Source organism: Theropithecus gelada, chromosome X (assembly GCF_003255815.1).
Source record: "Theropithecus gelada isolate Dixy chromosome X, Tgel_1.0, whole genome shotgun sequence".
NCBI lineage: Eukaryota > Metazoa > Chordata > Mammalia > Primates > Cercopithecidae > Theropithecus > Theropithecus gelada.
Genome location: NC_037689.1, coordinates 108,103,034 through 108,125,621, shown reverse-complemented (window position 1 = coordinate 108,125,621; position 22,588 = coordinate 108,103,034). Strand labels below are relative to the sequence as shown.

The following is a 22,588-nucleotide window of genomic DNA, read 5'->3' as shown; positions in this document are numbered from 1 at the left end:
TGCATATTAGAAACCCTTCATAAGTCAAGCACAATTAACTCAGGAACAAACCCTGCTTGTGAGGGCTCTGGGGATGGATTTAAGTAGCTTCCTTCATTATTAAAGGAAAATGGTTCTTTACTACTAAGAGAGATGAAAAGAATGACAGTCTGTTCCTCTTGAAGAAACATTGATTTGATGGGTTATGGACAACCACCACAGAGGCAACATGCCTCTTAGACCTCAACACTAGCTGCAGGTCGATATCAATCTCTTTCTCTCTCTCTCTCTCTCTCTCGCTCTCGCTCTCTCTCTCACATACACACACACACACACACACACACACACACACACACACACACACGCACGCTCACACAGCATACCTCCTATGCCCTGGCTGGGAAAACAGTCCACATGTTGAAGACTCCCTAGAACTTCAGCTCTTCTCTTGGCACTCACAGATGTGTTTGTAAGACTAAGAGATGTGGCTGGGTGCAGTGGCTCATGCCTATAATCCCAGCACTTTGGGAGGCAGAGGCTGGCGGATCAGCTGAGGTCGGGAGTTCAAGACCACCCTAGCCAATATGGCAAAACCCCATCTCTACTAAAAATATAAAAATTAGCCAGGCATGGTGGCAGGTGCCTGTAATCCTGGCTACTCGGGAGGCTGAGGCACAAGAATTGCTTTAACTCAGGAGGTGGAGGTTGCAGTGAACCAAGATCATGCCACTGCACTACAGCCTGGGTGAGAGAGCAAGACGAGGGGAGGGGAGGGGAGGGGAGGGGAGGGGAGAAGGGAAGAAGGGAAGGGAGAAAGACTAAAAGATGTTACAAGAAGACCCCGGAGAATGGCACAGAAACCCCAAGACTGCTTTTCACTTCCCCTAGTCTGTTTCTTCCTATTGTTCTTTGTCACTAAAACTTTGTGAATAGTGATGGTGTGCACTTAATATATTCCAGCCATCCTTAATCAAGAACCAGAAGAAAAATAATAATATTCCAGGCAAGTATCTGATTAACTGCTTTACATGAACTTTCTTGCTTAATTTTTATACCAATCTTCTGAGATAGGTACAATTACTTTTCCCATTTTGTTGATAAGGAAACCCGTTTCAGAGAAGTGAGGTGATCTGGTCAACATTACACATAAGAGAGTAGAGTCAGAGTTCAAAACCAGGTTTATCTGACTGCAGACCCCAAACTCTTACATCTCTCTTGCTGCCTTGTATAGAGGCCCCTGGTCCCTTCCTCCTGCCAAAGTATGACCTCAGGTGGAGGGTGAGAATGTTCCTCTTTCCTTCCTTTTAGTTTCAAGGGTCTCTCCACCTCCTTCTTCATTACCTGCCCCTGGCTTAATAAGATTTCAAAGGATAACTAAAGTGGAAAAGGCTGTTTGGCTACCCAAGGCCATCACACTCCCTCAGATTAATAAGGCTTGACCTGGTCCATAAAAGGGAAGAGGCACACCAATGCAATGTCACTCCAGCCTCCCTGGGGCTGGCCAGGTTACCACAACCCTTTTTCAGCAGTGTCATTCAAGGTGGCACCCCGTGTCTGACAAACCTGACAAATGGAGTACTAAAAATTCTGGCTCAAGCCTTAGTATCTACAGCAGGAGCTATTAACAGCCATTCCAGGCCTTCAGTGAAGTAGAATCTGGCTTAATCCCGCCCCTGGGCCCTCCTATGTGACAGCCACAACATAAAAACTCACCCTGGGAGAGCAAAAAAAAAAAAAATCACATCAACAGTCCAGATGAAAGTTGGATTCTGGGCTGGGTGTGGTGACTCACACCTGTAATCCCAGCACTTTGGGAGGCCGAGGCAGGATCACTTGAGGTAGGGAGTTCAAGACCAGCCTGGCCAACATGGCGAAACCCCGTCTCTACTAAAAATACAAAAATTAGCTGGGCAAGGTGGCAGGCGCCTGTAGTCCCAGCTACTCAGGAGGCTGAGGCAGGAGAATCACTTGAACCTGGGAGGCAGAGGTTGCAGTGAGCCGAGATCATGCCATTGCACTCCGGCCTGGGTGACAAAGCGAGACTGCATCTCAAACAAACAAACAAAAAAAGCTGGATTCTGGTGCCAGGCTTTGCTATGGACCTCAAACGAAATGTTAGCATTTGCACAGGGTCAATTAGACATTTGGGCACCAAAAGTTAAATCTTGGGGTTGATGGAACTGATAAGGGCCTATGGATGGCCAAAGATGAAGATAAAACTAACATAAAGATCCAAAACAGTTAAGTCCCTAGATAAAGACAAGCATTGCTCTGGGTTCTCAAAATTCAGTTTATGCGAGGTATATATATGCCAGAGGGTGAATTATCTTTAATATATAAAGAAGCCTTACATATTAATAATCACAAACATTTCTAACATTTATTGAACATTTCTATGTGCAAATCATTGGGCTAAGGATTCAAATACATCATCTCATTCAGTCATTAGAGTTTTTATTATAACCACCATCATCTTCTTCATTTCTTATCGGAGAAAACCAAAGCTCCAAGTGATTAAGTGATCTGCCCAAGATCAAACACATAATAAGTGACAGAGGCTTAAGTCAAGCTCAGATGTCACCAAGTTTCAAGCTTGTGTTTTTGCCATTGTACTCTGCTTTAAACCTATGGCATGAATGTTACATATGTTCTGTGTGTGTGTATGTGTGTCTGTGTTTCTATGTGTGTATGTATCAGACTGCAGGCCAGGAAGGAAAAAGTTCTTGAATGCCATTGGGGCAAGGAAGGTCATGCCTAAACCCCTCGTGTGTTCTGTGGCAACTATCCTGATCACACAACTACATTGTCCTTTACAGAAAAAGCACAGCTCTACAGGTAAATGACTGACCAACTCAGAAGCAGAGGCTTTTGTTTTAACTTTATACCCACCCGCAGCCTGCCACAAAAATTTGTATTGGGTATGGCAAAAGGCTATAGGGCCACTAGAAACTCCTGTGAGGGAGTTCCCTCATCTGTACAATAGGAACCATAATAGTACCCAACTCATAGGATTGTTATAGGGAATTATATTTATAAAATGCATTAAAATGTGCGTGGCATATAGTAAGACTCACATAAAATGTTTGTTAAATAAATGGTGAAGAACTCACCTAAAGCCTCAAGATGGATAGATGGATGATGGATGGATGGATGGATGGATGGATGGATGGATGGATGGATGGATGGGAGGAAGGAAGGAAGGAAGGGAGGAAGGGAGGGAGGGAGGGAAAGGAGGAAAGGAAGGATGGGAATGGAAAAAGGAATAGAAAAAAATATATATGAGAGACAAACTATTTAAAAAATTCAAAGTGTCAGAAAGAGGTCCAGAGAAAGCAGATGGACAGACTGAAGGCCAGAACCAAAAAGTAGAGCTTGGGGACAGACTTATATTTAGTTAGTCATACTTATAAACCTCCTTGCCAGCTCAGAGTATTGGTCATTGTATTATATATACAGTTGATCTTTGAACAATGTGGAGGTTAGGGGCACTGACTTCCTGAGCAGTCTAAAACCTGCCTATAACTTTTAACTCCTCTAAAACTTAACTACCAATAGCTTACTGTTGACCAGAAGCCTTACTGAGATCAATTAACACAAATTTTGTATGTTATATGTATTATATATTGTATTCTTACAGAGAAGAGAAAACATTAAGAAAGTCATGAGGAAGAGAAAATACATTTAGAGTACTGTACTACATTTATCAATACCGTAAGTCTGCATCATCTGTTCACAAGATGAATCGTCCATCTAAAATAGTGGGCAACTGCAGCTGCAGACCTCAATCTATCAAGCAATTCAACTTTTCCTTGTAATGTCTTAACTTTTCTCTGCTTCTTGGGAGCACTTCAGCATGACTAGTGCACTTTGTATGGGTCCTCTGGTGTTATTCAACATTTATGGTATTGCACTAAACATGATGAAAAATGCGAGAACCACAAGGATCACTTTTTATTGGGATCCACCATTTACCGGAGAAAGAACAGCCTATTCAGAGATGATTAGGGGCACAGGGCATTGTAAGGGATACTCACAACACCTGAGCTCACCGCAGGACGTGGCTATAAAATTATTACAGGAGTACAGTATGTACTACAGTTAATTTTATGTGGTTATGCTTTAATACTGCATCTTTATATCTGTTTGCATCTCTCAATTATGATGGCACAATGTACAGTCTATAAATGTGTACATAAGCTTTGATAAATTTTAACTTCTTATAATAGATTGTGTATATTTTAGAGTAGTTAACTATAAAATACACTAGTGTCTACATATATTTATTCATTCATGACATACTTAACCTTATCTTAATCTTTTTCAATATTTCTAGACTATAAGACTTGCGTGCAAATTTTTTCAAATTGTCAAAAATCTCCAAACCTTTTTCCAATATATTTATTGAAAAAATCTGCTTCTAAGTGGACCTGCATAGCTCAACCTCATGTTGTTCAAGGGTCGACCCTTCCCTCATGTTTTCCATCCTGTTTAGTGTGATACTGTAACCATTGAGTAACACCAGGGGATCCAGATGAAGTGCCACTAGTTATGCTGGAAGTGCTCCCAAGAAGCAAAGAAAAGTCATGACATTACAAGAGAAAGTTGAATTGCTTGATATGCAGCATATATTTTATTTTCTGTATATTGTGATATTCTGATATCTTTAAAACCCTTTCTGGCTAGAGACAGCCTGCCCCCACCCCCATACTCCAGCCAATTCTTAGAAGATAGCAAGTACTCGGCCAGAAACATGCCTTTGATATGCAAACTAACCAATCCAAAGCCAGACCTCCTCTATCTGCCCCTTACACCCCAGGAGGCTATATTCCTCTTCCTTAATCGCCCCAGGGCCAGATATCAGGCAACTAGGGTGCACCCCTACAGCTTAGAGGCCTGCTGAAATTATTCGAACTAGCCAATCCTTAACTATCCACCCTGTCCTGCCTTGCTTTTCCTGTGGAAACCCCAATAAAGGCAGTGGCCTAAAACTTCCTCCTTGCTCCTATCTCCTGCCTCCTCACCACCCTAATGTCTTTCCCAAGTGGCCTTGCCTAGTATCCCAGGCCTCCTATCTCTAGGACCTGTGAATATAATAAACTTTGTTTTTTCCTTACCCTCTCCTCTGTCTACTCTTGTGGCCACATCTGACTGATCATCACAAAAGAACACAAGATAACCATTATTACTGTCACAAACATTTCCTATAAGCTTTTTTGGTTTTGTATAGGATGCTACACTGAGTCTGCTTAGCTGGTAAGAATCTGAGGCAATATGGCAAGCACCATGGTTTTGATTCTCTTCTGGATCAGTTAATTTTGTTGAATTTAGTTCCACAAACATTAGCCAATCCATTACTGCGTGCCTAACATTGTTGCAGGTATTGTAGGGAAAAGAAGATCAGTGTAAGTAAGACACAGTATCTGCCCTCAAAAAGCTAACAATTTTTATGAGAAGGCAAGAAGTGAAATAACTAGAGGAAATGTACAATGATTAAGGGGGGTTGGAATCAAGTCTACATTCCATCCCATCTCTACCATTTACCGGCCAAGTGACTATGGACAAATCACTTAAAATATGTGTCAATTTCTGGCCAGGCACAGTGGCTCACGTCTGTAATCCCAGCACTTTGGGAGGCCGAGGCGGGCAGATCACGAGGTCAGAAGATCGAGACCATCCTGGCTAACACAGTGAAATCCCATCTCTACTAAAAATAAAAAAATTTTAAAAATTAGCCGGGCATGGTGGCAGGCTCCTGTAGTCTCAGCTACTCGGGAGGCTGAGGCAGGAGAATGGCGGGAACCTGGGAGGCGGAGCTTTCAGTGAGCCGAGATCGGGCCACTGCACTCCAGCCTAGGCGACACAGCGAGACTCTGTCTCAAAAAAAAAAAAGTGTAAATTTCCTCACAATTGGTAATGGAACTAATAACAGCACCTACTGAAAGGATTAGAGAATTTAATAAAATAAGACCATGTAAAGTGATCAATGTAGTGCCTAGGATATAATAAGCACTCAATATACAGTGGCTGTATTATCCTTAATAGATCAATGTAAATGCATATCATATTATTCATAACAAATGAAGCTATTATGATCCTTCACGAGATGAATTCTATTTCAATTTAGTACTTGACAACAACCAAGAACAAAAAGATATGGAACAGATGACAAATTCTCTGGATGGCTGGAAAGGCAAATTCATAGACAGGAATTTGCAAAGGAAATTATAAAATATTTTGAACTGAACAACAACAAAAAAAGATGCCAGTAACAGGAAATTTTTTTTTTTAAGACAGTCTCACTCTGTCACCCAGGTTGGAGGACGGGAGTGCAGTGGCAGGATGTTGCCTCACTACAACATCCGCCTCCCGGGTTCAAGTGATTCTCCTGCCTCAGTCTTCCAAGTAGGAGATTACAGGTGCCTGCCACTACGCCCAGTTTTTGGTGGGTTTTTTGTTTTGTTTTGTTTTTTGTTTTTTGTTTTTATTGTATTTTTTGTAGAGATGGGGTTTCGCCATGTTGGCCAGGCTGGCTCTCGAACTCCAATCCACCCACCTCGGCTTCCCAAAGTGCTGGAATTACAGGCGTGAGCCACTGTACCCGGCCTGAAATTATTATATTAGGCAAAAAGAATGATCTCAAATTAGCAATCTAAGCTCCCACCTTAAGAATCCAAAAAATAAGAGCAAAATAAATCCAAGGCAAGCAGAAAAAATGAAATAATAAAGAGCAGAGATCAATGAAATGGAAAAGAAAAACAATAGAGAGGCAGGGCCCAGTGCCTTATGCCTGTAATCCCAGCATTTTGGGATGCCAAGGCGGGGGGAGTCACTTGAGCCCAGGAGTTCAAGACCAGCCTGGGATGTAGTGGTGCAAGACTGTAGTCCCAGCTAATCGGAAGGCTGAGGTGGGAGAATCACTTGAGCCCAGGAGGTCGAGGCTGCAATGAGCCATGAGCATACGCCACTGCACTCCAGCTTGGACGACAGAGTGAGACCCTGTCTCAAAAAAAAAAGAACAATCAATAAAACCAAAAGTTTGTGTTTCAAAAAAGTCAATACAATTTATAAACCTCTAGGTAGAATGACATGGATAAAAAGAGAGAAGGAAAAAAGTTAACAATATCAGCAATGAAAGAAGATATTAGAACTCTAGTAATTAAAATTATAAAAGAATACTCCAACCAACTCTGTGCACATAAATTTGACAACTTAGATGAAATGGGCATATTCTTCAAAAACCACAAACTCCAAAACTCACCCAAGATGAAAAAGACAACCTGAATAATCCTATTCAATAAATTAAATTCATAGTTAAAATCATCTGAATAAGAAATCTCCAGACTCAGATAGTTTCAGTGACCAATTCTACCAAATATTTATACAATCTTGTCCAGAAAATAAAAGAGAAGGAAACATTTCTCATTTTGATTTGAAGAGGGCAAAGAATAAACACATCAACAAATGAAACAGAATGGTCCATCACTACATTACCCAGATACCAAAACTAGAGGAGGTGGGTAGTGGGGAGGAAGAAGAGGAAGAGAAGAAGAAAATAGAGGAAAATGAAGATGATGATGGAAGAAGAAGGAAGCAGGAAGAAGAGGGAGGGAGGCAAGGAGGGAAAGAGAGAAGGAAGGAAGGAAGGAGGGAGGGAGGGAGGGAGGGAAGGAGGGAAGGAAGGAAGGAAGGAAGGAAGGAAGGAAGGAAGGAAGGAAGGAAGGAAGGAAGGAAGGAAGGAAGGAAGGAAACAAACAAAGACCAATATTCCTCATGAACACAGACACAAAAATCCTCAGGAAAATATTAGCAAATCTAAAGTAGCAGTATAGAAAGAATAATACTCTATGACTAAGTGCATTTTGTCCTGGTAATACAAGGTTAGTTCAATGTTTGAAATTCAATTAATATAATTCACCAAATCGTGCCAAAAAGACTAAAAAATACTAAAAAGTACGTGATCATATCAACTGACATAGAAACGGTATTTTGTCAAAATTCAGTATCTATTCTTGATAAAAATTATCATCAAACTAGGAATAGTAGGGAACTTCCTCAACCTGATAAAGGGCACCTAAAATTACTACACCTAATGTAATACTTAATGGTGAAAGACTAAATGTTGCCCCCTACAACATTAGAAACATGACAAGGATGTCCACTCTCACCACTACTGTTAGACTAGAAGCTTTAGCGAGGAATTAGGCAACAAAAATAATAGAGATTGAAAAGGAAGAAGTAAAACTGTCCTTATTTGCAATGGACGTGATTATATGTATGGAAAATCCCTACGAATCTACAAAAAAGCTCCTAAAAAAATATATTAGTTTTTAAAGGTCACAGGATACAAGATACAAAGTCAACACACAAAAATCAGTCACTTCTACACAGTAGCAGCGTACAACTGAAAACCAAAATTTTGAAAGTACCATTTAAAATGTTTCAAAAAGGCCGGGTGCGGTGGCTCAAGCCTGTAATCCCAGCACTTTGGGAGGCTGAGACGGGCGGATCACAAGGTCAGGAGATCGAGACCATTCTGGCTAACATGGTGAAACCCCGTCTCTACTAAAAAATACAAAAAACTAGCCGGGCGAGGTGGCGGGCGCCTGTAGTCCCAGCTACTCGGGAGGCTGAGGCAGGAGAATGGCGTGGACCCGGGAGGCGGAGCTTGCAGTGAGCTGAGATCTGGCCACTGCACTCCAGCCTGGGCGACAGAGCGAGACTCTGTCTCAAAAAAAAAAAAAAAAAAAAAAAGTTTCAAAAAAAAAACTAAAATGCTTAGGTATAAATCTATCAAAATATTTACAGGATCCATATGCTGAGAATGGCTAAATGCTGATAAAATAAAAGACCTAAATAAATGGAAAGACAAACCATGTCCAAGGACTGAAAGGCTCAACATAGGAAAGATGTCAGTTCTCACCAAAACGATCTATAGATTCAAAGGAATTCTGATCAAAATCCCAACAGGATATTTTATAGGTAGACTGACTTTAAAATGTATATGGAAGGTCAAAGAAACAGGAATAGCTAAAATAATTCTGTAAAAGAAGCAGATAATGAAGGAGTCACATTGCCTGATTTTAATGCTTACTACAAAGTTACAGCAATCAAAACAATGCAGTATTGCCCAAGAATAGACACATCAATCAATGAAACATAATAGTCCAGAATTTGACCCACATAAATATAATCATTTGATTTTTGAAAACAGCGTAAATGGGGTTGAAGCAATTGGACATTAATATGTAAAATAACAAACTTAACCTAAACGTCACACCTTATATAAAAGCTAAGTCATAACTCTAAATAGAAAATTATAAAACTCTTAGAAGGAAATGTAGGAAAAAATCCGTGATCTTCAGTTAAGCAAAGTTCTTAGACGTGACACCAAACACATAATACGTAAAAGAAAAAAAATGATAAACTGACATTAATCAAAATGAAAAACTTTTGATCTGTGAAAGACACTTTAAGACAATGAAAAGACGAGCTATATAACATATAACATGGGAGAAAATATTTGCGAATCACATATCCAACAAAGAACTTTTATCCAGAATATATAAAGAATCCTCAAATTCAACAATAAGAAAACACACAACCCAGCCGGCCGCGGTGGCTCACGCCTGTAATCCCAGCACTTTGGGAGGCTGAGGCGGGCAGATCATGAGGTCAGGAGATCGAGACCATCCTGGCTAACACGATGAAACCCCGTCTCTACTAAAAATACAAAATATATATATATATATTAGCCGGGCATGGTGGCGGGTGCCTTGTAGTCCCAGCTACTCGGGAGGCTGAGACAGGAGAATGGCATGAATCCGGGAGGCAGAGCTTGCAGTGAGCTGAGATGGCGCCACTGCACTTCAGCCTGGGCAGCAGAGTGAGACTCTGTCCACCCCACCCCCGCCAAAAAAAAACAGTGCTATAAAAAAAAACGTGAACAGACACTTCAGCAAAAGAAGGTGTTATTGAATATGTTGTTGTTTTCATAGCACATAAGCAGATAAAAATACGTTCCCTACCATTAGAGAAATGCAAACTAAAACCACAATCAGATGCCACTTCTTACCTGAAAACAAAAACAAAAACAAAAAAAGACAATAGCAATGTGGAGAAACCAGAATTCTCATACACTGTTGGTGGGAATGTAAACGTAAAAGTACTGATTCGGAAAACTATTTGATGGTATCTTATAAAGGTTTTTTTTTTTTTAAATTAAAAAAAAAAAGAAAAAACTTTTAGAAGTTAAAAGTACTAGTACTCACCCTACAACTCAATAATTCTGTTCCTGGCTCCCTACTAAGATGAAAACTTATGTTTACACGGAACCCTCTACACCAATGTTTACAGCAACTCTGCTCATAATAGACAAAATCAGCAGTCCAGGTACCCTTCAATGGCTGAATGGATAAACAAACTGTGGTACTTACAGACCATGGAAAACCACTCAGAAATAAAAAGGAATAAACAACTGATACATGTAACGACTCAGATGAATCTGAAAGGCATTATGCTAAGTAAACAAAGCCACTCTCTAAAGGTTACATACTATAAGGTTCCATTTGTATGACATTCTCCAAAGGACAAAACTACAGTGATGCAGAACTGGTCAGTGGTTGCCAGGGTTTAGAAATCTGGGTGTCACACTAAAGGGAGAGTATAAGAAGTTTTTGTAAGTGATGGAGCAGTTCTAAACCCTGTATGTGGTGGTAATTATAATAATCTATACATGTCTTAAGATTCATAGAACTTTATTCCCAAAAAAGCCAATTTGGCTGTATAACTGAACAAAATTCAAAAATGTATAAGAGAAGCAAAACACCGAACTCTCCCAGTCTCAGCTTTCACATTCACAAAATAAGTGATCCAAGATTCTGAGCATTTTAAACAACGTTTTTTTGCCCTAGTTTTTTCTTTACACTGAAAGTTTTAAACATACAGTAAAGTATTTTTTAAAATGAGCACCTCTGCACCTACCATACAGCTTTAATAAATTTGAATATTATTGATTCAGTTGTCCTCTATGTACCCTTCCTGAATACGATTCATCTCCCCCAACCCTCACCAAGGGGAACCTCTATTCTAAAGTAGTTGACTTCCTTGTTGCCCGTGTTTTTATACATTTACTATGTTTGAATGTATCCACAAATCACATATAGTGTTGTTTCATGTTTATAACCTTAAATAAATGGTACATTATATAGAGAAAGAGATTATGCAAATTACATTTTTCACTTAACTTCTAATTATCCATGTTTATACATGTAGCTCAACTTCATCTGTTTTTCACTGCTGTATATTATTCACTTTTATGAATATACCACAAGTTAGTTACGCATTGTCATGCTGATGGACATTTGGATCTACTTTTTTCCTTCAGCCAGACACTGAGATTTACTTTCTGTGATTTGCATTATAAAAGCAAAAGATCTGGCTGGGTACAGTGGCTCATGCCTGTAATCTCAGCACTTTGGGAGGCCAAGGCAGGCAGATCATTTGAGGTCAGGAGTTCGAGACCAGCCTGGCCAACATGGTGAAATCCCATCTCTACTGAAAATACAAAAATTAGCTGCTCGTGGTGGCATGCGTCTGTAATCCCAGCTACTCAGGAGGCAGAGGCTGAAGTGAGCCAAGATCACGCCACTGCTCTCCAGCCCGGGCACAAAGTGAGACTCCGTCTCAAAAAAAAAAAATCTGTTTCTACCATCCCAGAGTCCAGAGTCCTTCCACACTGACTTTCTGTTTCGATAAACCCTTGGATCTAAGAGTGTATACATTTTTTCCCACTTTGTGAGGTCCTGTAGCACAATCCTGTCTGTCTTGTGGTAGGAAGTGCAGTTAGGAACTTGCATTTCAGAAATCACATATAAGAAAATAAGACGCTCGCCTGTCCAAGATAGCTGAATAGGAACGGCTCCAGTCTACAGCGCCCAGTGTGAGCAACACAGAAGATGGGTGATTTCTGCATTTCCAACTGAGGTACCAGGTTCATCTCACCCAGCCTTGTCGGACAGTGGGTGCAGCCCACAGAGCTTGAGCCGAGGCAGGGCAGGGCATCACCTCACCTGGGAAGCACAAGGGGTTAGGGAATTTCCTTTCCTAGCCAAGGGAAGCCGTGACAGATGGTACCTGGGAAATCGGGTCACTCCCACCCTAATACTGTGCTTTTCCAACGGCCTTAGCAAATGGCACACCAGATATTATATCTCGCGCCTGGCTGGAGGGTCCCATGCCCACGGAGCCTCGCTCACTGCTACACAGCAGTCTGAGATGGAACTGCAAGGCAGCAGCGAGGCTGGGGGAGGGGCGCCCGCCATTTCTGAGGCTTGAGTAGGTAAACAAAGCGGCCTGAAAGCTCGAACTGGGTGGATCCCACCACAGCTCAGGGAGGCCTGCCTGCCTCTGTAGACGCCATCTGTGGGGGCAGGGCATAGCTGAACAAAAGGCAACAGAAACTTCTGCAGACTTAAACATCTAACAGCTTTGAAGAGAGTAGTCATTCTCCCAGCACAGAGTTTGAGATCTGAGAACGGACAGACTAGCTCCTCAAGTGGGTCGCTGACCAGCGAGTAGCCTAACTGGGAGGTACCTCCCAGTAGGGGCCAACTGACACCTCATTAGGCCAGGTGCCCCTCTGAGACGAAGCTTCCAGAGGAAGGATCAGGCAGCAATATTTGGTGTTCTGCAATATCTGCTGTTCTATAGCCTCCGCTGGTGATACCCAGACAAACAGGGTCTGGAGTGAACCTCCAGCAAACTCCAATAGACCTGCAGCTGAAGGTCCTGAGTGTTAGAAGGAAAACTAACAAACACAAAGGACATCCACACCAAAATCCCATCTGTACGTCACCATCATCTAAGACCCAAGGTAGATAAAACCACAAAAATGTGGAAAACCCAGAGCAGAAAAGTTGAAAATTCTAAAAATCAGAGCGCCTCTTCTCCTCCAAAGGAATGCAGCTCCTTGCCAGCAATGGAACAAAGCTGGATGGAGAATGACTTTAACAGGTTGAGAGGAGAAGGCTTCAGACGATCAGTAATAACAAACTTCTCCGAGCTAAAGGTGGATGCTTGAACCCGTCACAAAGAAGCTAAAAACACTGAAAAAAGATTAGACGAATGGCTGACTAGAATAAACAGTGTAGAGAAGACCTTAAATGACCCAATGGAGCTGAAAACCATGGCACGAGAACTCCATGACGCATGCATAAGCTTCAGTAGCCGATTCGATCAACTGGAAGAAAGGGTATCAGTGATTGAAGATCAAATGAATGAAATGAAGAGAGAAGAGAAGTTTAGAGAAAAACTGAGTAAAAAGAAATGAACAAAGCCTCCAAGAAATATGGGACTATGTGAAAAGACGAAATCTATGTCTGATTGGTGTACCTGAAAGTGACGGGGAGAATGGAACCAAGTTGGAAAACACTCTGCAGGATATTATCCAGGAGAACTTCCACAACCTAGCAAGGCAGGCCAACATTCAAATTCAGGAAATACAGAGAACACCACAAAGATACTCCTCGAGAAGAGCAACTCCAAGACACATAATTGCCAGATTCACCAAAGTTGAAATGAAGGGAAAAATGTTAAGGACAGCCAGAGAGAAAGGTCAGGTTACCCACAAAGGGAAGCCCATCAGACTAACAGCAGATCTCTCGGCAGAAACTCTACAAGCCAGAAGGAAGTGGGGGCCAATATTCAACATTCTTAAAGAAAAGAATTTTCAACCCAGAATTTCATATCCAGCCAAACTAATCTTCATAAGTGAAGGAGAAATAAAATCCTTTACAGACAAACAAATGCTGAGAGATTTTGTCACCACCAGGCCTGCCTTACAAAAGCTCCTGAAGGAAGCACTAAACACAGACAGGAATAACTGGTACCAGCCACTGCAAAAACATGCCAAATTGTAAAGACCATCGATGCCAGGAAGAAACTGCATCAACTAATGAGCAAAATAACCAGCTTACATTATAATGACAGGATCAAATTCACACATAACAATATTAACCTTAAATGTAAATGGGCTAAATGCTCCAATTAAAAGAAACAGACCGGCAAATTAGATAAAGACCCAACACCCATCAGTGTGCTGTATTCAGGAGACCCATGTCACGTGCAGAGACACACATAGGTTCAAAATAAAGAGATGGAGGAAGATCTACCAAGCAAATGGAAAACAAAACAAGGCAAGGGTTGCAATCCTAGTCTCTGATAAAACAGACTTCAAACCAACAAAGACCAAAAGAGACAAAAAAGGCCACTACATAATGGTAAAAGGATCCATTCAACAAGAAGAGCTAACTATCCTAAATATATATGCACCCAGTACAGGAGCACCCAGATTCATAAAGCAAGTCCTTAGAGAAGTACAAAAAGAGTTAGACTCCCACACAATAATAATGGGAGACTTTAACACCCCACTGTCAACATTAGACAGATCAACGAGACAGAAAGTTAACAAGAATATCCAGGAACTGAACTCAGCTCTGCAACAAGCAGACCTAATAGACATCTACAGAACTCTCCACTGCAAATCAACACAATATACATTCTTCTCAGCACCACATCACACTGATTCCAAAATTGACTACATAGTTGGAAGTAAAGCACTTCTCAGCAAATGTAAAAGAACAGAAATTATAACAAACTGTCTCTCAGACCACAGTGCAATCAAACTAGAACTTGGGATCAAGAAACTCACTCAAAACCATACGACTACATGGAAACTGAACAACCTGCTCCTGAATGACTACTGGGTACATAATGAAATGAAGGCAGAAATAAAGATGTTCTTTGAAACCAATGAGAACAAAGACACAACGTACCAGAATCTCTGGGACACATTTAAAGCAGTGTGTAGAGGGAAATTTATGGCACTAAATGCCCACAAGAGAAAGCAGGAAAGATCTAAAACTGACACCCTAACATCACAATTAAAAGAACTAGAGAAGCAAGAGCAAACATATTCAAAACATAGCAGAAGGCGAGAAATAACTAAGATCAGAGCAGAACTGAAGGAGAAAGAGACACAAAAAACCCTTCAAAAAATCAATGAATCCAGGAGTTGCTTTTTTGAAAATATCAACAAAATTGATAGACCGCTAGCAAGACCAATAAAGAAGAAAAGAGAGAAGAATCAAATAGACACAACAAAAAATGATTAAGGGGATATCCCCACCGATCCCACAGAAATACAAACTGCCATCAGAGAATACTATAAACACTTCTACACAAATAAACTAGAAAATCTAGAAGAAATGGACAAATTCCTGGATACATACACCCTCTCAAGACTAAACCAGGAAGAAGTGGAATCTCTGAATAGAACAATAACAGGCTCTGAAATTGAGGCAATAATTAATAGCCTACCAACCAGAAAAAGTATGGGACCAAACAGATTCACAGCCAAATTCTACCAGAGGTACAAAGAGGAGCTGGTACCATTCCTTCTGAAACTATTCCAATCAATAGAAAAAGAGGGAATCCTCCCTAACTCATTTAATGAGGCCAACATCATCCTGATACCAAAGCCTGGCAGAGACACAACAAAAAAGACAGTTTTAGACCAATATTCCTGATGAATATCCATGCAAAAATCCTCAATAAAATACTGGTAAACCGAATCCAGCAGCACATCAAAAAGCTTATCCACCATGATCAAGTGGGCTTCATCCCTGGGATGCAAGGCTGGTTCAACACATGCAAATCAATAAACGTAATCCATCATATAAACAGAACCTACGACAAAAGCCACATGATTATCTCAATAGATGTAGACAAAACCTTCGACAAAATTCGGCAGCCCTTCATGCTAAAAACACTCAGTAAACTAGGTATTGATGGGACGTATCTCAAAATAATAACAGCTATTTATGACAAACCCACAGCCAATATCATACTGAATGGCCAAAACCTGGAAGCATTCCCTCTGAAAACTGGCACAAGACAGGGATGCCCTCTCTCACCACTCCTATTCAACATAGTGTTGGAAGTTCCAGCCAGGGCAATAAGGCAAGAGAAAGAAATAAAGGGTATTCAATTAGGAAAAGAGGAAGTCAAATTGTCCGTCTTTGCAGATGACATGATTGTATACTTAGAAAACCCCATTGTCTCAGCCCAAAATCTCCTTAAGCTGATAAGCAACTTCAGCAAAGTCTCAGGATACAAAATCAATGTGCAAAAATCACAAGCATTCTTATACACCAATAACAGGCAAACAGAGAGGCAAATCATGAGTGAACTCCCATTCACAATTGCTTCAAAAAGAATAAAATACCTAGGAATCCAACTTACAAGGAATGTGAAGGAACTCTTCAAGGAAAACTACAAACCACTGTTCAACAAAATAAAAGAAGACACAAACAAATGGAAGAACATTCCATGCTCATGGATAGGAAGAATCAATATCATGAAAATGGCCATACTGCCTAAGGTAATTTATAGATTCAATGCCATCCCCGTCAAGCTACCAATGACTTTCTTCACAGAATTGGAAAAAACTACTTTAAAGTTCATATGGAACCCAACAAGAAGCCGCATTGCCAAGACAATCCTAAGCCAAAAGAACAAAGCTGGAAGCGTCACGCTACCTGACTTCAAACTATACTATAAGGCTACAGTAACCAAAACAGCATGGTACTGGTACCAAAACAGAGATACAGACCAACGGAACAGAACAGAGGCCTCAGAAGTAATACCACACATCTACAGCCATGTGATCTTTGAGAATCCTGAGCAAAACAAGAAATGGGGAAAGGATTCCCTATTTAATAAATGGTGCTGGGAAAACTGGCTAGCCATAAGTAGAAAGCTGAAACTGGATCCCTTCCTTACACCTTACACAAAAATTAATTCAAGATGGATTAAAGACTAGAATGTTAGACCTAAAACCATAAAAACCCTAGAAGAAAACCTAGGCAATACCATTCAGGACATAGGCATGGGCAAAGACTTCATGACTAAAACACCAAAAGCAATGGCAACAAAAGCCAAAATTGACAAATGGGATCTAATTAAACTAAAGAGCTTCTGCACAGCAAAAGAAACTACTGTCAGAGTGAACAGGCAACCTACAGAATGGGAGAAAAATTTTATAATCTACCCATCTGACAAAGGGCTAACATCCAGAATCTACAAATAACTTAAACAAATTTACAAGAAAAAATCAAACAACCCCAACAAAAAGTGGGCACAGTATATGAACAGACACTTCTCAAAAGAAGACATTTATGCAGCCAACAGACACATGAAAAAAAGCTCATCATGACTGGCCATCAGAGAAATGCAAATCAAAACCACAATGAGTATACCATCTCACACCAGTTAGAATGGCGATCATTAAAAAGTCAGGAAACAACAGGTGCTGGAGAGGATGTGAAGAAATAGGAACACTTTTACACTGTTGGTGGGACTATAAACTAGTTCAACCATTGCGGAAAACAGTGTGGCGATTCCTCAAGGATCTAGAACTAGAAATACCATTTGACCCAGCCATCCCATTACTGGGGATATACCCAAAGGATTATAAATCATGCTGCTATAAAGGCACATGCACACGTATGTTTACTGTGGCACTATTCACAATAGCAAAGACTTGGAATCAACCCAAATATCCATCAATGATAGACTGGATTAAGAAAATGTGGCACATATACATCATGGAATACTATGCAGCCATAAAAAAGGATGAGTTCACGGTCTTTGTAGGGACATGGATGAAGCTGGAAACCATCATTCTGAGTAAACTATTGCAAGGACAGATAACCAAACACCACATGTTCTCACTCATAGGTGGGAACTGAACAATGAGAACACTTGGACACAGGATGGGGAACATTATACACTGGGGCCTGTCATGGGGTAGGGGGTTGGGGGAGAGATAGCATTAGGAGATATATCTAACGTATGAGTTAATGGGTGCAGCACACCAACGTGGCACATGTATACATATGCAGCAAACCTGCACATTGTGTACATGTACCTAGAACTTAAAGCATAATAATTAAAATTTAAAAAAAGAAAGTAGGACAACTGCTGAGACTAAGTCGAAGCTATACAAGCATTTTATGTACTGCGCTGTTCACTTGTCCGTATGTTTAAAAATTTTCAGGCCATGTGCAGTGGCTCATGCCTGTAATCCCAGCACTTTGGGAGGCGGAGACGGTGGGAATCACAAGGTCAGGAGATCGAGACTATCCTGGTTAATACGGTGAAACCCCATCTCTACTAAAATATATATATATATATACATATATACAAAAAATTAGCCAGGTGTGGTGGCATGTGCCTGTAGTCCCAGCTACTTGGGAGGCTGAGGTAGGAGAATCGCTGGAACCCAGGAGGTGGAGGTTGCAGTGAGCCACGATCACGCCACTGCACTCTAACCTGGGCAACAGAGCGAGACTCTGCTCAGAAGAAAGAAAAAAGTTTCAGACTAAAAGAACATAAAAAACAAGCAAGTGAAGAAAAAAATGATAAGTAGAACAGGGAGGCTGGGCTGGCTTTGCCTGTAGACACAAAGATAATTCCCTGGTTGCAGCTGGTGGTTTCCCACTTCCTTGTTCTGAACCAAATGGGGCCGCACAACCACAGAGACTGCAGAATATATATATTTTTTTTTCCCTGTGAAATTCAGGAAGTTGGCAACAGCCTCTATCTGGAAGGTACTCAACTGGTAAAAGAGGCTACTTATCTAAAGGCAATTTTCATTCTGAAATTTTACTTATCTGAATGAAAGCAATTTTCTTTCCTTAAGACCCAAATTCTAACAGTGAGTACACAGATGACAAAGTGTCAAGACAAGGATAATGCTATACGTTACTACTAACAATTATTGAGTACCTAGTGTATGTTAGATTTCATGCTAAGAAATTTACATGGGTCATCTTATCTAATCATCACTGTTACTCAGGAGGGTGGTTACTATTAATAGCATTCTTTTACAAATGAGGAAATGGAAGCTAAGACTTTAATCTTCGCTCAGGATCACAGAGCTAAGAATTAAGCAGAACCGCAACTATAACTAATTCCACTGTACTATTCAAGATCCCTTCAAAACATGTCTATCCCATAAATAAAATGCTGAATTTAACAGAACAGTGTTTAAATACATTATATTATGTTCATCCAAATAATGGAATACTATGTAGCCATCAGAAATCATGTTAAGAATACTTAATTAGATGGGTAAACAATCATGCTATATTTTAAATATTACAAAGTATCAGATGTAGAATGATCTTTATTTTGTTTCTAAAAATGGTGGCTCACGCCTGTAATCCCAGCACTTTGGGAGGCCGAGGCGCGTGGATCATGAGGTTAGGAGTTCAAGACCAGCCTCACCAATATGGTGAAACCCCATCTCTACTAAAAATACAAAAATTAGCCGGGTGCGGTGGCAGGTGCCTGTAATCTCAGCTACTCAAGAAGCTGAGGCAGGACAACTGCTTGAACCTGGTTGGCAGAGGTTGCAGTGAGCCGAGATCATGCCACTGCACTCCAGCCTGGGTGACAGAGTGAGACTCTGTCTGTTTAAAAAAAAAAAAAAAAAAGGGATATATACCTACAGAAGACTGAGAAGAAATTATACCAACATATTAACAGGAATTATCAGTTATTATTATTGTAGTCTTTATTGCTTTCTGAAATATTTTATTTCTTTTCTTTACAATTAGCATGGATTACTTTTATAATGAGAAAGAAACAGTTCTGTTTCTTCATTACTAACTGCACTGCTTCTATCTAACCTGCCCAAATCTTATCTATTATGCCGTACTGCTTTTTCTCCCCGCTTTGGAATTGCTTTTGATCAATATATAGCACAGTAGATTCTTCACTTGGATAAAGTAAAAAGAGGTCCAAAATAATCAGTCCTTATTCCTCTGCTGAGTACTGCTTTCCATGTTTCCGCAGATGGGAAAAGTTATCTGAATCTTTAGCCTTCCTTTAACCTAATGATGACGTGCATCTAAACACATGCTTAAAGCCTAGGAGAAGGGGAAAAAAATAAAAGCAGTCCCTGCTCCAGGAACTTTCAAAGAGAACTTCTGGGAGACTTGGAGAAGATAAAACTGAGTATATGTAAAGGTAGGCAGCTTCTATTGTATGTGGAATGGGAAGAGAGACCTGTGAACAACCCAAAAGCACCTTCCCTCTTCTACAAATTAAGGGAAGAATACACATAGACAGAAGGCAGAACCTGACAATAAGGTGGCTCCTAGGAAAGCAGACACCTGAGCAGCATTCTCCATAAAAAAAGGGAAACTGGTCTCCCTGAATTGCTCTTTACTTACTGTGGTTTCCTCTTTCCCCTTTAAATCTGCAGCATTCATAAGCAGAGCCTTCTCTCCTTTGCCAATAACTGAGTCTTAATAAGGCTGCTCAGGTCAAAAACAATCTTTCAACTATCTTTTTCCGTGATGAGTCCAATGCTAAGCCAAAAAGCAGCCACCTCCAAGGTGAAGGTGGCAAAAGACTACCCCTTTTTAACTGCATATGACCCCAAACTAAGTCTCAGTTTAGAATCCTTCAGGTTCCAGAGCAGCTGACCAGATGAGCACTTGGGGGGGGGGGGGTGGTACTGAGATGGTAAAATCATTCCAAGACATTTACACTCAACAGGTTCAAACTGAGTCTATCTCATGACCTCAGAGCAGTCCTAGAGATCTGAGGTCTGAATTTCTCCCTGGGGAAAGTCATGCTGTTAAAAAATCTAAGAGTATCATAAATGAAATCTAGAAAAAGAAAGGGCCATGGGGATACTGCACTGTCATATCATGTGACCCAAAGGCCAACAGGATATCAGTCTTGCAATGCCAAGATCACGTGTCAGGCTGCCCCAGTTCTCCATGCCCACCCCCATGCTTCCCTCATCTACCTTGGCTCACATGCAGCCTACAGTCCTCTCTCCATCCAGCAACGCACCTCCTGCTCTCTGCAGCACAGATGAAATTTCATCTCATCCCCTTCAAAAGCTTCTTTAGACTGAGTCAGGTCATTATATGACCAAATAATCCTACTTGCATCACAGATCCACTCCTTTCCTCGCACACATGAAGATGAGCAACTTTAGGGTTTCAGTGGGGAGCAGAGGGGTACTGTACACTTTCTGGAGCAGAGGGGTACTGTACACTTTCTGAGGCAAAATATGTGTGTCAGCGCTCTGCTATGCACTTTTCTCACCCAAGGCGGGGTGAGGGAAGAGTTCCCTGCCATTTAAACCATACCACTCAGTGACTCACTCTCCCACCCTTGCTACATACACATGGATAACCAAGCACATTAAGTGCTGGGTGTTCGGAATACAGCTAAACCGTCTCATTACAACCCAAAGCCTGGGAAACCTTAATCTCTGTTCTCTTTTCCTTCATGTATTCCTTCAAGATATCCCAATTCAGAGGTCGAAGCTGTAGTGAGCTATGATCACGCCACTGCACTCCAGCCTGGGCAACAGAGCGAGATAGTTTCAAAAACAACAACAAACAAGATAGCCCAACTCAGAGAAAGTCTCAAAAGGCTAGTTTCTCTAGGCTCCCTGCCCACTGTGAAATTCTTGAGCCCAGGTCTCTAGCTGATAAGGAAGAATCTTAGCCTGGAGGCTGTAGAAACAGTCGACTCAGATTGATGACTGCTCTTTTATTGAGTAAGAGTGTTGTGGTTAATAACTAAAAAGCTAGCATCTTCTAGTCTTGGGAGGAGCTCAGATCAACTACCAGAAGCATCGCTAGTCAACATTTGTACTATAAGCAAAAAGAAATGACTGGTTAGCTTTTAAGTTGTTTCTGATATGAACACTTCTGACAGCTGCAGAGGTTTCTCAAGCCTCTAGAGAAGCAGAAAATCCCTGCTCTGATCCTTATGTCAAAGAGTGTGAATGTGAACTCTTGTGTCTCTCCATCTGTAAAGATCATGGGATGACATCACTAGGATGAATTGTAGCTTTCCAAGATCTCCCCATCCCCATTATGGTATTCCTCTTAAATACTCAAGAAACGTCTCCCACTGCCTTCTAGCTTATTAACAGAGTCACTGTCCTACTGTACATATGTAATATCCTCCTCTCTCTCTCTGCCTATGCTAGATCTAATTCCTCTAAACTCAGGGTCAGCAAAATATGGTCCCTCTGTTTTGGCTTCTTTATTGACATGATTTTATTTATATATATATATATATATATATATAATTTTTTCCATCTTAACTGTTAAGTGTACAGTTCAGTGTCATTAAGTACATTCACACTGTTGTATAACCATGACTGCCAGCTATCTCCAGAACTTTCTCATCTGGTCCTCCTGTTTATATAAATAAAGTTTTATTTGAACACAACCACACTAATTTGTTTGCATTTTTCTGTGATGCTTTCATGCTCCAACAACAGCTAAGTAGTTAAAACAAAGAGATCATATGGCTCGCAAAGTCTAAAATATTTACTCTCTGGCCCTTTACAGGAAATGGTTGCCAATCTCTGCTCAAATCCAAAATATGCACTGGATTTCTACTTTAAAATACCACTTGGCTAGCAGTCACTAACATAGCCCCTCTCAATTTCCCACTCAAATGCCTATGAAGATACAGAAAAAGATAAAATTCCCCAAACACTGAAAAC

The 22,588-nt window shown here is 40.8% G+C and overlaps 1 protein-coding gene across 5 annotated transcripts in view; it reads right to left on the bottom strand.

Moving 5' to 3' along the window:
* The window catches only part of TMEM164 (transmembrane protein 164), a 184,737-nt gene that overhangs the window by 77,112 nt on the left and 85,037 nt on the right, over positions 1 to 22,588 (bottom strand). Inside the window, exon 1 of one of the 5 annotated variants that reach the window (XM_025373158.1) lies at positions 20,861 to 20,938. The exons of the other annotated variants lie outside the window; for them this stretch is intronic. The gene's annotated coding sequence lies outside the window, so the exon portion shown is untranslated. Of the gene's footprint in view, positions 1 to 20,860; positions 20,939 to 22,588 lie in introns of those variants that run through there. 5 annotated transcript variants of the gene reach the window in all.